Source organism: Muntiacus reevesi, chromosome 11, assembly GCF_963930625.1.
Source record: "Muntiacus reevesi chromosome 11, mMunRee1.1, whole genome shotgun sequence".
NCBI classification, from domain to species: domain Eukaryota; kingdom Metazoa; phylum Chordata; class Mammalia; order Artiodactyla; family Cervidae; genus Muntiacus; species Muntiacus reevesi.
The window spans coordinates 33,380,235-33,393,813 of NC_089259.1; positions in this window are offsets into that span (position 1 = coordinate 33,380,235).

Consider the following 13,579-nt stretch of genomic DNA (forward strand, 5'->3'; position numbering starts at 1 on the left):
GCGGCGCGCAGAGTGGCGCAGGCGGCGGCATTGGGCCGGGTTTAAGGTAGCGCCGCGCCGCCCGCGCTCCCCGCGGTCCTAGCGCCCGCCGCGCCCGCCGCGCTGCGGCAAGCCAGGCGCCGCGCGCCCGAGCGCGGGGATCCGGGGGCGCCCGGAGCCCCCGGTCTCACAAAGGAAGCGCGAGGCCGCGGTCCCCCGGGCCTCTGCGGCCGTGTCACTCACGCGGAGTCGCAGCCGCGAAGTGAACCCCTCGTTCGATGCGGCGGCGAAGGTGCAGACTGAATCGGGAGAACTAGTTTTCCCACTTGGGGCTCGGGGGCTGCTTTGAGTTACGAAATAAAACTTAGCTAAGAGTTGGAGTGAAGGGGGCTGATTTAATAAGCTTGAACGGACCCCACAGTTCCGCTCTCATCTCTCCTGCAGACAGCAGCAAGCGACGCGGCAGGTGGGACTGGGGAGGCGGGGGCGGGGGGCTGTGCGCCCAGCCCCCTTCCACGCGCGCACACCAGCCGCAGTGGCCGCTCCTGGCCGGGTTCGGGGCTCTCCCGGCGTCTCTAGAGCCGGCGCTGCGTTTAGGTCCCGCCCCGCGGCGCGGCGCGGCCGGCTTGGGTGAGGGGGCGCCGGAGCACCGCCTCGCTCCCCGAGCTCGCCTGTGTCTGCGGAGAGTCCGGGTGCAGGAGCGCGCGCCGGGGGCTTCCCCTACCCTGGAACCCTGGACCGCGCTCCGAGGGGCGAGCTGGGCCCGCCCTCATGGGATGAGAAAGCCAAGGACCCCGGGTACCTCGCGGCCCCGAAGCCGCCGCCGAGCTGAGGGAGCCCGGTACCGGGAGCGCCCGGGGGTCGCGGACTATGCTTCCTGTTCTAAACCCGCGGGACGCACGTGGAAGCCGGAGCCCCGAGCCCGGGGCTCGGTTCTGCTCGCGGCCGGCGGCCCTCGCGCCCAGCCCCGGGCTCGGGACAAAGAAATCCGGCGCCCGAGCAGCCGGGGAGCCGCGCGGCGCGCCCTGCGACCGATCCCCGCGGGGCCGGTTGGAGCGCGGCGCCCCCACGCCCGCCCCCAGCCCGCCCGCGCGCCCCGCTCGCCCCTGCTCCCCTTTGTTCACATTGTCTTAGAAACGGCCAGACTCTCGGGGCCAGACGGTGAAAGCTGCCGAGACTGAGCACCGCTCCAGGCCGCGGGACGTGCCAGGGAGAAGCAAGGTGGGACGCAGCCCAGGGCCCCGGCGCTGGGAGAAGGAACCGCAGCGTTTTTATGGGGGAGAAGTCGGGTCCGCCTCTGCGGCCGGCTCACGGCTGGCGGCGAAGGACCGAGCTGGCCCTACTCGGCACGGAGGGCTGTCGCCGGAAGACGAAAGGGAGCAATGAATCTGCAGATTTCTCGGGCGCCGGAGGTGCCGGCGACCCGGAGCGACCTGCCCCTGCCCCCCAGGCTGGAAGGCGTGCTCAGCCTGCCGGGGGGAGGGAGGGGGCGCGGCGTCCTGCCCCTCCGTGCCCACACCCGCCGCCGCAGTCCCGGGTCAGTGCGCGTCCGGGGCTGCCTCGTGCGTCTCGCTTACGTGTGCGCGGAGCTCCGGAGCCCTGCCCCGCGGCCTGCACAGCAGTCACGTCGACGGTGGGCTTGAACCTGAACTGCCCGGTGGCAGACACCAGAGGCGGGGGAGGAAGTGTCCCTTCTCAGAAACCACCCGAGCTGCTCGCATCCACCACGGAGGCGGCCAGCGGCGCTGGGATAGGCGGGGGTGTTACTGAACCACTTGGTTACAATGCGCCGGCTTGCTTACTTTTTTTTTTTTTTTTTTTTTTTTGGTAAAACCTAATGAAGAAAGACAGGCGGGCGAGCAGACGGAAGGAGAGATGCAGAGAGAGGGAGCCGCCAGCCTAGGCAGGCCGAGCGGCACGTGGGCGCGGGCCCTGAGGCCGGACCGGGGACGCTTCCCACCCGCCGGCCCCGAGCGCATTCTTTCGGTCTAGATTTGGACCGGCAGCCAATGAGCCGACAGCATTTCCGCTTCCGAACCCCGCAGCCGCGTGACGGCCCCTGTAAAAGCGCTGCGGCGGCGGGCGAGCCCCCGCGAGCCGGTGGAGCGCCTTCCCAGCCGCCGGGCGCCCCTCTCCGCCGCAGTGGCTCCGCCCGCGCTCCTCTGCGGCTCCACCCCCGGCTGCAGGCAGCGTGCGCGGCTTCCCTCACCCACCGGCTAGCTCCCTCTGCCCCTCGTGCAGGGACGGACGCTGTGTCCTTCCTCTAGCTCATCACACCCCGTTTCTTCGGACCTCACCCACCGCCCCGGGCGGACGCCCTGCAGACCTTCCCGGCTCCGCCGTGGTGCACGACTCCCCTGCCCTGGCCTGTGCGTGTGCTGCACGGGTATTCTTCAATTAGTGCACAGAGGCTCAGCTCCGAGAGGACCCGGGCCTTGCTTTCTTAGAGGCGGTGTCACCGTCTCGGAAAACTGTTTTTAGGAATAAAAGAGAAAATGCCCATGGAACAGGCAGTACACAGTAGACGCTTAAGACGTGGTGGCTGTGAACACACTCTTCCTAGCACAGTTCCGTGGCTTCATCTGCGCGCGGGGTATTCAGCAAACACTGTTACTGATTTGAACCCAAAGCCCCCGTTAGACTACCTCTTCCCAGTACGTTCATCCTTCTGGGTTCCCTGCCTTCCAGTTTGCCCCCTGTCTTTCCTGCTGATAATTTAGTCCTCGGACCCAAACAGGAGACTTGACAAGGGAAGTAGAGATTCGGAGGGGAATGCGCACTAGAATGAGGTGGCACGTCCGCACCCGGCTTTCCCAACCCACCCGCTCCCTGCGACTTCCGGTTCCTCCCTCGCGGTCCTGCTGAGCGGATGCAAAGATGGGGCTAGGATACCTGTGTGTAAAAGTAACCTGAAGCTATTGACTCGATACAAACCAAAAGAGACATTGGAAATAGTGCTCTGCCCACCTCCACTGCTTACTCCATCCGCGTTTGTCTCCTTTGATTTCCTTGGACACCCAAACGCAGACCATCCAGAACCCTTTCATTCTTTTCCTACAACAACCAGGTAAGGGCTCTCTGTCCTTCCATCTCCATCCCCCATCCCCTCACCCAACAGCCCTTCTTCTACTGATGGCTTCGTGTGAGAACTGGGAGGAGGGGTAGTGGTTGGTTCCCCGAAGGTTGGAGTCAGTTCCCACTCTGACCCCCATGGACTAGATTTGAGCTTTAATGGTGAAGTCAGAAGCCCAGTAGCCAACATTGATCCATGGCTTCCTGTGCTCCAGAGACTCTACTAAGGGCTCTCCTGCTTTATCTTTTTAATCCTCAAACTACCTTACGAGGTAGGTACTATTACTATCCCATTGTACACCAGAGGCAATTGTCTTATAAAAGTTAAGTAACAGTACCCAGTGCCACGGTGCTCCTAAGTCGTGGAGCCAAGTCTACAGGCCTCAGACCCCTATGGTGCAGACCCCAGCTGCCCTCTGTTTTACTGCACATATGCTCGTAAACATTTAGAAACAGCATGTTTCCATAAAATAAACATATACACATAAAAACAACCAGTTAAAATAGGTAAGGAAGAGATAAAGGCCACACTTAAAATAGGAAAAGAAAGATCAGATTCATAGGAAAAAACTTAACAGAAGTGCACAAGATTTATATGAATAAATGTGTTTAAAGCTCTCTAGGGACACAAAAGAAAACGTGAACAAATGGAATGCCACACAATGTTCTTAAATGGAAAAACTCAATTTCATAAATATGCAATCATTCCTAAATTAATCTAAAAACAACAGCATCATAATAAAAACACCATCAGCTGTTTTTATTAGAAGAATTGATGCTAAAATTATATAGAAATTTTAAATTGACAAAAAATATTTGAAATTGACATTAAAAATGAGAAAGTAACTAGCAGCCATAAATATTTTAAAGCTGTACTAATTAAAACAGAGTAGAATTATCCTATAACATTCATTTTAGCATGTGAATAAAGAGATGAAGCAATAACACAGAATAGGAATCATAGAAATAGACCCAAATGCATATTGGAATTTAATACATAATAGTCAGTGTTGGCGGGGGCGGGGTGGGGGGGAGGATGTGAACTATTGAGTAAATGATTTTGAAACAACAGAATGAAGAGTAGATATCTAAATAACATATAGTAGTATCCATACTTCACATTCTACATGAGGATGAAACCTAAATGGAGCAAATATTTAAACATAAAATATAAAACCATAACAAGTACTAGAAGGAATAATGGAAGAGTTTCTTTATAATCTGAGTTATGAAGGCCTTACTAATTGTGTCACAGAATTTAAATGTCTAAAAGAGAGTAATAATAAATTCAACACACACGAAACATTTGTTTAACTGCATGGGGAGAAAACACAAATTTAAAATATAAAGGACAAAATGGGAAAAAATGTTCATCTTATATCAAGACAAAGGACTGATTTTCCTAATATGCAAAGAGCTCCTACAAATCAATAATGCAAATATGATTTCTGGTCTCAGTCTGACATGCAGAGCTTGGAAGTCTCTCTTCACAGAAAGAAAAAGGTTGAACAAAGTGAAAGTCAACAGCTGTTCTTAGATCCATCAGAGAATTGAGGTCACAGGACAAACTGCTGGTCTGGAAACTGGAGAGAGAGACAGATGCAGAGAATTCTTAATTGGAGCAGAAGCCCACAGCTGGAACCAGGATCAGTAGGAACATTTTAAACTATAATTGATGAATTTCTGGGGGCTCAGTGTGGACAAGTTTGACAATTAAAAACTCAGAAGAGCCCAAATCTTAGAAGGGGCCCCACACTTTCCTGAGATTTACTTCCAGAAGCCCTACCAGGTTCTCACTGAGGAGATCAGAGAAAAATTCCTTCCTGCTTCCTTCAGGAAGACGAAAGAAAGTAACCATTTTGAAACATGCCCAGAGCTCTCTGTTCTCCTTAACACAGCTTGCCTTCAAGGGGAACTATTTTACCAGCACCTAACACACCTGCAGGGAAGGGAATATCCAAGTCCAGCCCCTCCAGCCATCAACGTGGGGGAGGGGAAATCCCAGACTCAAGCTCACTGAGAGACTGAGACCTAGTCATGGGACCACAGAATACTTCCCTGCCCACATACCTCACTGGCTGCATCCACAGAGCTTCTGTGTGATAACAAGGCTTAGAGCTAAAAGAACTACATGGCTCACACCCTATTTAAGGAGTCTCCAGGGAAACCCAAAAACAACAGGGGAGGCAAAAACAAGGACACCAGAAGAAATTTTAGCCCCTGACACCATAGCTACTACAAACAGTAAAAGCAGCCTAGCTCCCAGACAGATAAATATAAAACCTCACACTAAGGGACTATTGACCTCAGCAGTTTTTACCCAATACAACTAGCTTTCAACAAAAAATTACAAGGTGTGCTAAAAAATAATTTTTTAAGCCTGTACTATTGGAATCAGACCCAAACAGACTCAGACATGATAGGGAATTTAGAATTATCACACCAGGAATCTGATATAACCATGATTAATATGCTAAGGGATCTATTTGTTTGGGGGAAATGGGCAACATGTGAGGACAGGCAATGTAAGCAGAGAGATCAAGGCTAAAGGAAAGAATCTGAAGGAAATGCTACAAATAAAACCACTGTAACAGAATGAAGAATGCCTTTGATGAATTCATTCATAGACTGGACACAGCCAAGGAAAGAACAAGTGAGTTTGAACGTATGTTAATAGAGGTTTCTCAAGCAGAAATGCAAAGATAGAAGAAAGGAATGGAACAGAATATCCAATAACTGTGGGACAATTATGAAAGGTATATATGTAATGGGAAGATCAGAAGGAGAAGAAAAAGCAGAAATACTTGAAATGATAATAGTTGAGAAGTTTCCAAAATTGATGACAAATTCTAAGCCACAGATCTAGGAAGCTGAGAGATAGTAAGTAGGATAAATACCAAAAAATCTATGCTGCATTCCATGTTCCACATATCATATTCCATGTCTACAGTGTAGACAACCAAGGACAAAGAGAAAATCTTGCAAGTGGCCAGAGAGGGAAAAAAAATCTTGCCTATAGAGGAACAAGAGTAGGAATTACATCAGACTTCTCTTCAGAAACTATGCAAGCAAGAAAAGAGTGGAATAAAATATTTCAAGTGCTGAAAGAAAAAAGAAAAATACTAACAATAGGATAAAATAGTTTATAGAAAAGAAAATGTAAATGGTTCTTAAATATTAGTAAACATGCTCAATTCCATTCATAACAAGAAAAAATAAAAATAAAGTTGCTGATATACTGTTTCTTCCCTATAAATTTGACAAATACTAAAAATAATATGAAATGGTGTTAGAGTTTGGAAAATTCAGGTACTTTCATACATTACCATGGAGGTGAAATTGACACAGAGTTTATGAAGGGCAGTTTGGTAATATTTATTAAAATTACAAATGCACAACAATGTCTTTGATGCAACAATCTCTCTTCTGGAAACTTATCTTAAATACCTGTACATACATGTGCAAAATCATGTGCTTAGGAGACTCCTCACTGTAGCACTCTTCATGTTAGCAAAAGACTGGAAGCAGCCCATCAAGAATATCCATCACGAATAACTAACTGGTCATGTGAATCATAATAAATCCATAAAGTAAAACCTTGAGCCATTTGTTAAAGGAAAAAAGAAATAGGGAAAGTTTTCTTATACAGCTCTAAACCAATCTCCAAAGAATGTGCTCAGAGGCTCAGTCACATTGGACTTCTTGTGACCCCATGGACTGTAGCCCACCAGGCTCCTTCTGTCCATGGGACTTCCCAGGCAAGAATCCTGGAACGGGTTGCCATTTCCTTCTCCATGGGATCTTCCCAAGTCAGGGATCAAACCCAAGTGCCTTGCACCTTATGTGTGGGCAGGTAGGTTCTTTACCACTGAGCCCCCTGGGAAGCCACAAAACCAGGGACACCTTGATAAGAAACAAGAAATCATTCCAGGTTGTGGTGCACAACCACTGTGACTGACGACAATTCCCTTGCAAGGGTCCACCCAGTGGGCTTCACACTGCACTTATTTCTCATTTCAGACATAACAGACGCAGAGCAGGGTTTAAAAACACCATGGGTGTCCTCTGGAATTTTATTAACTCATTAGAATCAGTCCTTATCTTTCCCAGTACTTCCTGTGACTCCATATTCTTTCCCAAGACTTTCCCCAGGTTTCCCCACACCCACTTCTCCCCAACTGAAGCTTAATTTGTAGCCCACTGCATCATCTGTCCATGTCCCCCACTCATATTTCCTGCCTCGGAACCTAATCATTAATGAAACATCCAGTTGCCTTGTTTCTCACAGTTCTATGCCTTTCAGCGATTCAACAGATAATTACTGAGTTGCTGTTTTTATAACAAGTACCTAAGAACATAAGACATAGGAAGAAGAGAAAAACTATAAAAGCATAAATTATATTAAGGAGAAAAAAATAGTATTAGAGGTGTGGCTTAAATTTCTAGAAGCCATACATCAAATGTGGTAAAGGATGAGTGGAAAAGGAAAGAAGGGTAAAGAAAAATTCATTATTTTTTAAAGTAATTTTTATTATTTATTTATTTTTGGCCATGTGGCATTTGGGATCTTAGTTCCTCAACCAGGGATCAAGCCTGTGCCCCCTGCAGTGGAAGTGTGGAGTCCTAACCATGGACCACCAGGGAATTCCAAAGAGAATATTAACAAAGAAAATAAGGGCATCTAATTCCTATTATCTCTCCTAGCAAAAACCTTATAATTCATGAGAAGGGCCAGGAGGGGCTTGTCCAAGGGCTTCACTGACCTGGCCAAGCTGTATCTTCTGCTTTCTAATAAGGCCAGCTTGGTAAGACCCTCTAGAGAGACAGGAAGGATAAACATGTCAAGGCCCTCTAGAGAGACAGGAAGGATAAACACATGTTTATCCTTCCTGTCTCTCTAGAGGGTCTTACCAAGCTGATCTTAGGAGAAAGCAGAAGACACAGCATCTTTAAGCACCTTCTTGTAGACAGCTGGACCAGGTCAGCGAAGCCCTTCCCCTAGCATACAGTAGCCACTCTCTGGGCCAGCTGGTCCTCAGCATGGCGGTCAGCAGGGCTTCTGCACTGACCTCTGGACACGATCTAGAAAGTCTCCCTGCCCAGAACTTCTCCCCTTGGACTAATGCAATTAAAACCAAGCAATATTCATGTTGATGTATGGCAGAAACTAGCACGATATTGTAAAGCAATTATCCTACAATAGAAAATTAAAACAACAAACAAACAACAGGAGCAAATCAGAGGGGGGAGGACTGTGGTCTTATTCAGACTGGTCAGACACTGAGGACACCATTAATATCAGTGGTATGTGAGCATTTACAGGGCTTCCCTCATAGCTCAGTCGGTAAAGAATCTGTCTGCAATGCCTGAGACCCGGGTTAGATTCCTGGGTCGGGAAGATCCCCTGAAGAAGGAAATGGCAACCCACTCCAGTATTCTTGCCTGGAGAATCCCATGGACAGAGAAGCCTGGCAGGCTACAGTTCATGGGGTCCCAGGAGTCAGACACAACTAAGCAACTAAAGAGAGAGAGAGAGTGAGCATTTACTCAGGAATAACTAAATAGCATGAGCTCAGAGGAAAGGAGGAAAACGGAGCCGCACCCAGCACACTGCATCGCAGCGAGTGGTTAATGTTGGTGAGCATTCTTCTTTGCAATATACAGGAGTGACTTCAGGGCAAAGGAGGTGGATTCATGTTCTAAACACCAACAGTGCTGACACTCCCACCTCCACAGGGCTGTGTTTTAATCCAACGTCCATGTTTGGGGCTGTTTAGGATGGCATCCTTTACCTCAATACGTTATATACACAGTGAAAGGACAATGAAGAATTCTTAGTGTTTCTAAGCATAGGCCAACATGGAGAGAATGCTACATTTTGAATCAGTTCTCAGTGAAAAGCTACAATGAGATCCATTTGATGGTGCCCATTAGTAGTCTTTGAATGTTTCTTTAATGACAGCTAGATTTTTCTTAGTGTGCTTTCCATCCTTCCAAACAGGGTTGGGTGTCTATGGGAGGGGTTTCAAGTATGTATTTGACTATGTGGATTTCAAATGGGATAGTTAACCAGTGATGAACCCAAACCTAAAAACTATGACTTTTTCCTCTGCAAAAAAAAAAAAAAATGATTGGAATGTGAACTAAATTTGAAAACATAAATTGAAGCAAAACACCAATATTCAGGCACTTCAAGAAAAAAGGCATGCTCCCCTTTACTGAGTTGTAGAAAACCATTTGCACTATAACATAAAATACAGGGGCCAGATCCTGAGTCTCTGACATATTCTTTTCCACAGAACAAGATGCAAAGGGATGTTCCCCACAATTCATAACTCCTGGATCTACAGAAGATCAAGTGAAATAAGCAAAACAAGACAACATAGCAAGGTAGAAAGAGGACAGTCTTCAGAACCCTGCCACTTGGCAGACTGAACAGCCTGGACAAGCTCATGAATGATCCTGAGACCAGTTTACTCATCGGACGGTATTTGCCACGTACTTGTTTTGAGAATAAAAACAGAGAGACCATGGAAAATGCCTGGTACCTCAAAGAGACTCAGTAAAAGTTATTAATGAGCATAAATTAATGTTACGTACACAGTAAAGCTATTTTCAGCAAAGGAACAATAAAGAGGAAATTATATTTATGAAGACTATTCATAACAAAGGGAAAAGCAACAAAACAAGAAACCTTTTAAGACAGTATGACCCCCACCACACAGACGCACGTTTGCCTGGGGCGGGAGGGCAGGAGGGAACCCTGGTGGACCTGCGGGATGCCTGGCCCTGCTGGTCACAACCATGAACTCTCCGTGTATTTGTGCTCTAGTTCACAGACTTTCAATGGTGGGCTGAATGTTACTTACATAATGAAAAACACTGTTTTTGAATTTTGAAAGCTAAACGATGCCCTTTTCCATAAAAATCACCTCCTTCCTAGCAGAGACATTCAAAATATTGTTTTCTATACTCCAGAGCTGTTTGCATAATTGCTCATAATAATTTCATTCAGTTCATCATTTATTGAGCGCCCGTGTGCCAGGGTCCAGGAGGAAACAAAATAAATGAGATAGGGTCCTGTCCTCATTATGTCCCTTAACAATAACAATGGTGGTGGTTCTCCTATTGTAAATCAGTTTGTTCATTAGGCTTCCAGGGAAACAGAGAAGGGGGGAGGGGTGGGAGGGTGACTGAAAGGCACTGTGGGGGCTGTCTTGGCAAATTCCAAGTTGGGCAGGCTTTCAGGCTGAAACTCTGGAGCACAGCAGAAATTTCCTGCACTTCAGGGAAACCTCACTTCTGCTTCTCCTTCTTCTTCTTTGTGTGTGTGTGTGTGTGTTTTGTGTTGTTGTTGTTGTTTTTTAAGAATGAGCATTCTTTTTTTTTTTTTAATTTTTACTTATTTTTTCTATTTTTTGACCATGCTGAGCAGCATGTGGCATCTTAGTTCCCTGACCAGGGATCGAACTTGTGCCCTCTGCAATGGAAGCATGGAGTCTTAACCACTGAACTTCCAGAGAAGTCCCCTCACTTCTGCTTCTAAGGTTAAATTGACTGGATCAGGCCAGCCAGGTTATCTAGGATCATCTCTCCTGCTTCAAGCCATGTGGTTGGGACATTAACAACATCACACATACTGGAGAGCAAGCCTGGTGGATGGTTTGACTGGGTGACAGGGGGGCTGCAGCCTCTCCAGGTGGACACCTCACACTGACCACCTGGGCACCCAGCTTTCCTCTCCCTCATCTTCTCCTACTTCCTCCTTTGCTTAAAGCCACTCATGTCTCAGCTCATTTCAGAAAGAGGGCTCTCAGCAAACAACATTCTTGCTGACCCTCAGTCTTCCCTCCCAGGACCGGTAGGACCCACACTTGGTGGTTGTGGAACTTTCCATGGAACTGAACCATCGTTACTCAAACACAGTGTCATTACTACAGGGTGTAAGAGCTCTCTCACTAGATGGTGTTCTTATTCTGGGTAGGTTGCAGCCTTGATCTTGGCGAAACTAGGCTGGAGAGGGACCAGGGAAGTCATGCACAGCAAAACCCCTGCCTGTTAGCCACATGTCAAGTGTGTGGAGCCAACACTGCAGGCTCCAAATGTTCTGAGACTCCTTGTGCTTGCTCAGTTGTGTCCGACTCATTGCAACCCATGGAATGTAGCCCTCCAGGCTCCTCTGTCCATGGGATTCTCCAGGCAAGAATACTGGAGTGGGTTACTATTTCCTTCTCCAGGGGATCTTCCCCACCCAGGAATCAAACTCCCATCTCCCGTGACTCCAGGCATTGTCAGCTGATTCTTTACCACTGAGCCACCAGGGAGGCCAAGGGATTCACTAACTTTTACCTTTCTATCAAGCAGGCTCTTGCTTGGACTTACTTGAGGCTGCGGTCCCTCACTTAGTCACATACCTGGCCTTGCTCACGACATCTGTGTCTACACTGCAGTCATTGTATCCCCAGGGATTCCAGGCAACATCTGGAGATTTGTTTGGTTGCCACCAATGGGGGAGCAGGGGTGCTGCTGGCACCTACAAGGTAGAGGTGCACCCTCTACCCTGGGCAGGACCCCCGAGGAAGCATTATCCAACCAGATGCACTGATGCTGAGGTTAAGAAACCCTGGTCTAGTGTCAGTTCTGCCACAAATTCCAATCAAGTGCCTCAAAAACGAAAGCTACACAGAAAAACAACTTGTTGAAATTTCTCTTTTAGTTTCCAGACATTGCTGAAATTGCCCTTCAAAATTAGGTTAGAGTTTTTAGTGATTTTGAAAGCATACGAAGAAAATATGTCTGCTTTTAAACTAGCTGAAAATACTAATGCTCTGAGTGAAAGTAACTGGTTGTGGTAAGAGTTTTAAATGTGATCATGTGTATGAGATGTCTACCACACTGTTGTTAGTTTTTCATGAGACAATTTATGTTGTTGAGGTTAAGTAACATGTTTCAAGTGATTTATTCAATTTTCATTTATGTTTTAACTGAACCTACATTAAGTTATTTGCTCCTTTCAAAATGTGTTTCATCTCAAATGTGGATGGAGAGGAAGTTTTCCAGATCACAATGTAGCATCCTTATGCCCAATGGTTCTGATTTACAAGTAACACAACATCTACTTTTCTGCTAACAATCTGATATGTTTATCATTGAGAGAGAAAAAAAAAAAGGCTAAAAATACATGAAATACTGTGAACTTTTCACTCCCCATTGTGTTAATCAGAGTCCTCTCAGTCCAGTTCAGTTGCTCAGTCATTTCTGGCTCTTTGTGACCCTGTGGACTGCAGCTCGCCAGGCTTCCCTGTCCATCACCAACTCCCAGAGCTTGCTCAAACTCATGTCCATCGAGTGGGTGATGCCATCTAACCATCTCATCCTCTGTCATCCCCTTCTCCTCTCGCCTTCAATCCCTCCCAGCATCAGGGTCTTTTTCAGTGAGTCAGCTCTTCCCATCAGGTGGCCAAAGTATTGGAGCTCCAGCTTCAGCATCAGTACTTCCAATGAATACTCAGGACTGATCTCCTTTAGGATGGACTGGTTGGATTTCCTTGCAGTCCAAGGGACTCTCAAGAGTCTTCTCCAACACCACAGTTCAAAAGCATCAATTCTTCAGTGCTCAGCTTTCTTTAGAGTCCAACTCTCACATCCATACATAACTACTGGAGAAATCATAGCTTTGACTAGACCGACCTTTGTCAGCCAAGTAATGTCTCTGCTTTTTAATATGCTGTCTAGGTTGGTCATAGCTTTTCTTCTAAGGAGCAAGCGTCTTTGAATTTCATGGCATAGAGAACCAGGGTTCTCTAAAGAAATATAATCAATATAACATATGTGTGCATGTATATATATGTAGGGGCTTCCCAGGTGGCACTAGTGGTAAAGAAATGACCTGCCAATGCAGGAGACACGGGTTTGATCCCTGATTCAGGAAGATCCCATAAGTCGCAGAACAATTAAACCCTTGCCCCACAACTGCTGAGCCTGTGCTCCAGAGCCCCGGAGTTGCAACAAGAGAAGCCACTGCAGTGAGAAGCCTGCGGATCTCAACTAGAAAGTAGCCCCTGCTCACCTGCTGGAAAAGAATCGTCGCAGAAACGAAGATCCAGCACAGCCAAAAAATAATTTTTTTTTTAATTTATTTTAAAAGAGAGACGAGGGAGAGCAGAGGCGGGGGCGACGGTCTCCGAGGACCCTGTGACCTGCAAACCTCTGCTAACCGCGCCCCCAGGACCCAGCCGCTCCGCCCCCGCAAACCTCCACTAACCACTCCCCCTGGACCAGCCGCCCCCTGCAAACCTCCTGTAACCGCGTCCCCCTGGACTCAACCTCCCAATAGGTGAAATCGCCCAAGTGCGTCCCACCCAGTTTTCCTCTGGCAGGTGCAGGCTGTACATCCTCAATGAGAAAGGAAATAAGCTCGTAAATACACACCACAGAAACCTGCACTGAGAGTGGAGGTGGGCTTACAGACAGCACACCTGGAAGTGTGACCCAGCCCCCCGCACGCATGGACGCCTTAGCTCTCTGG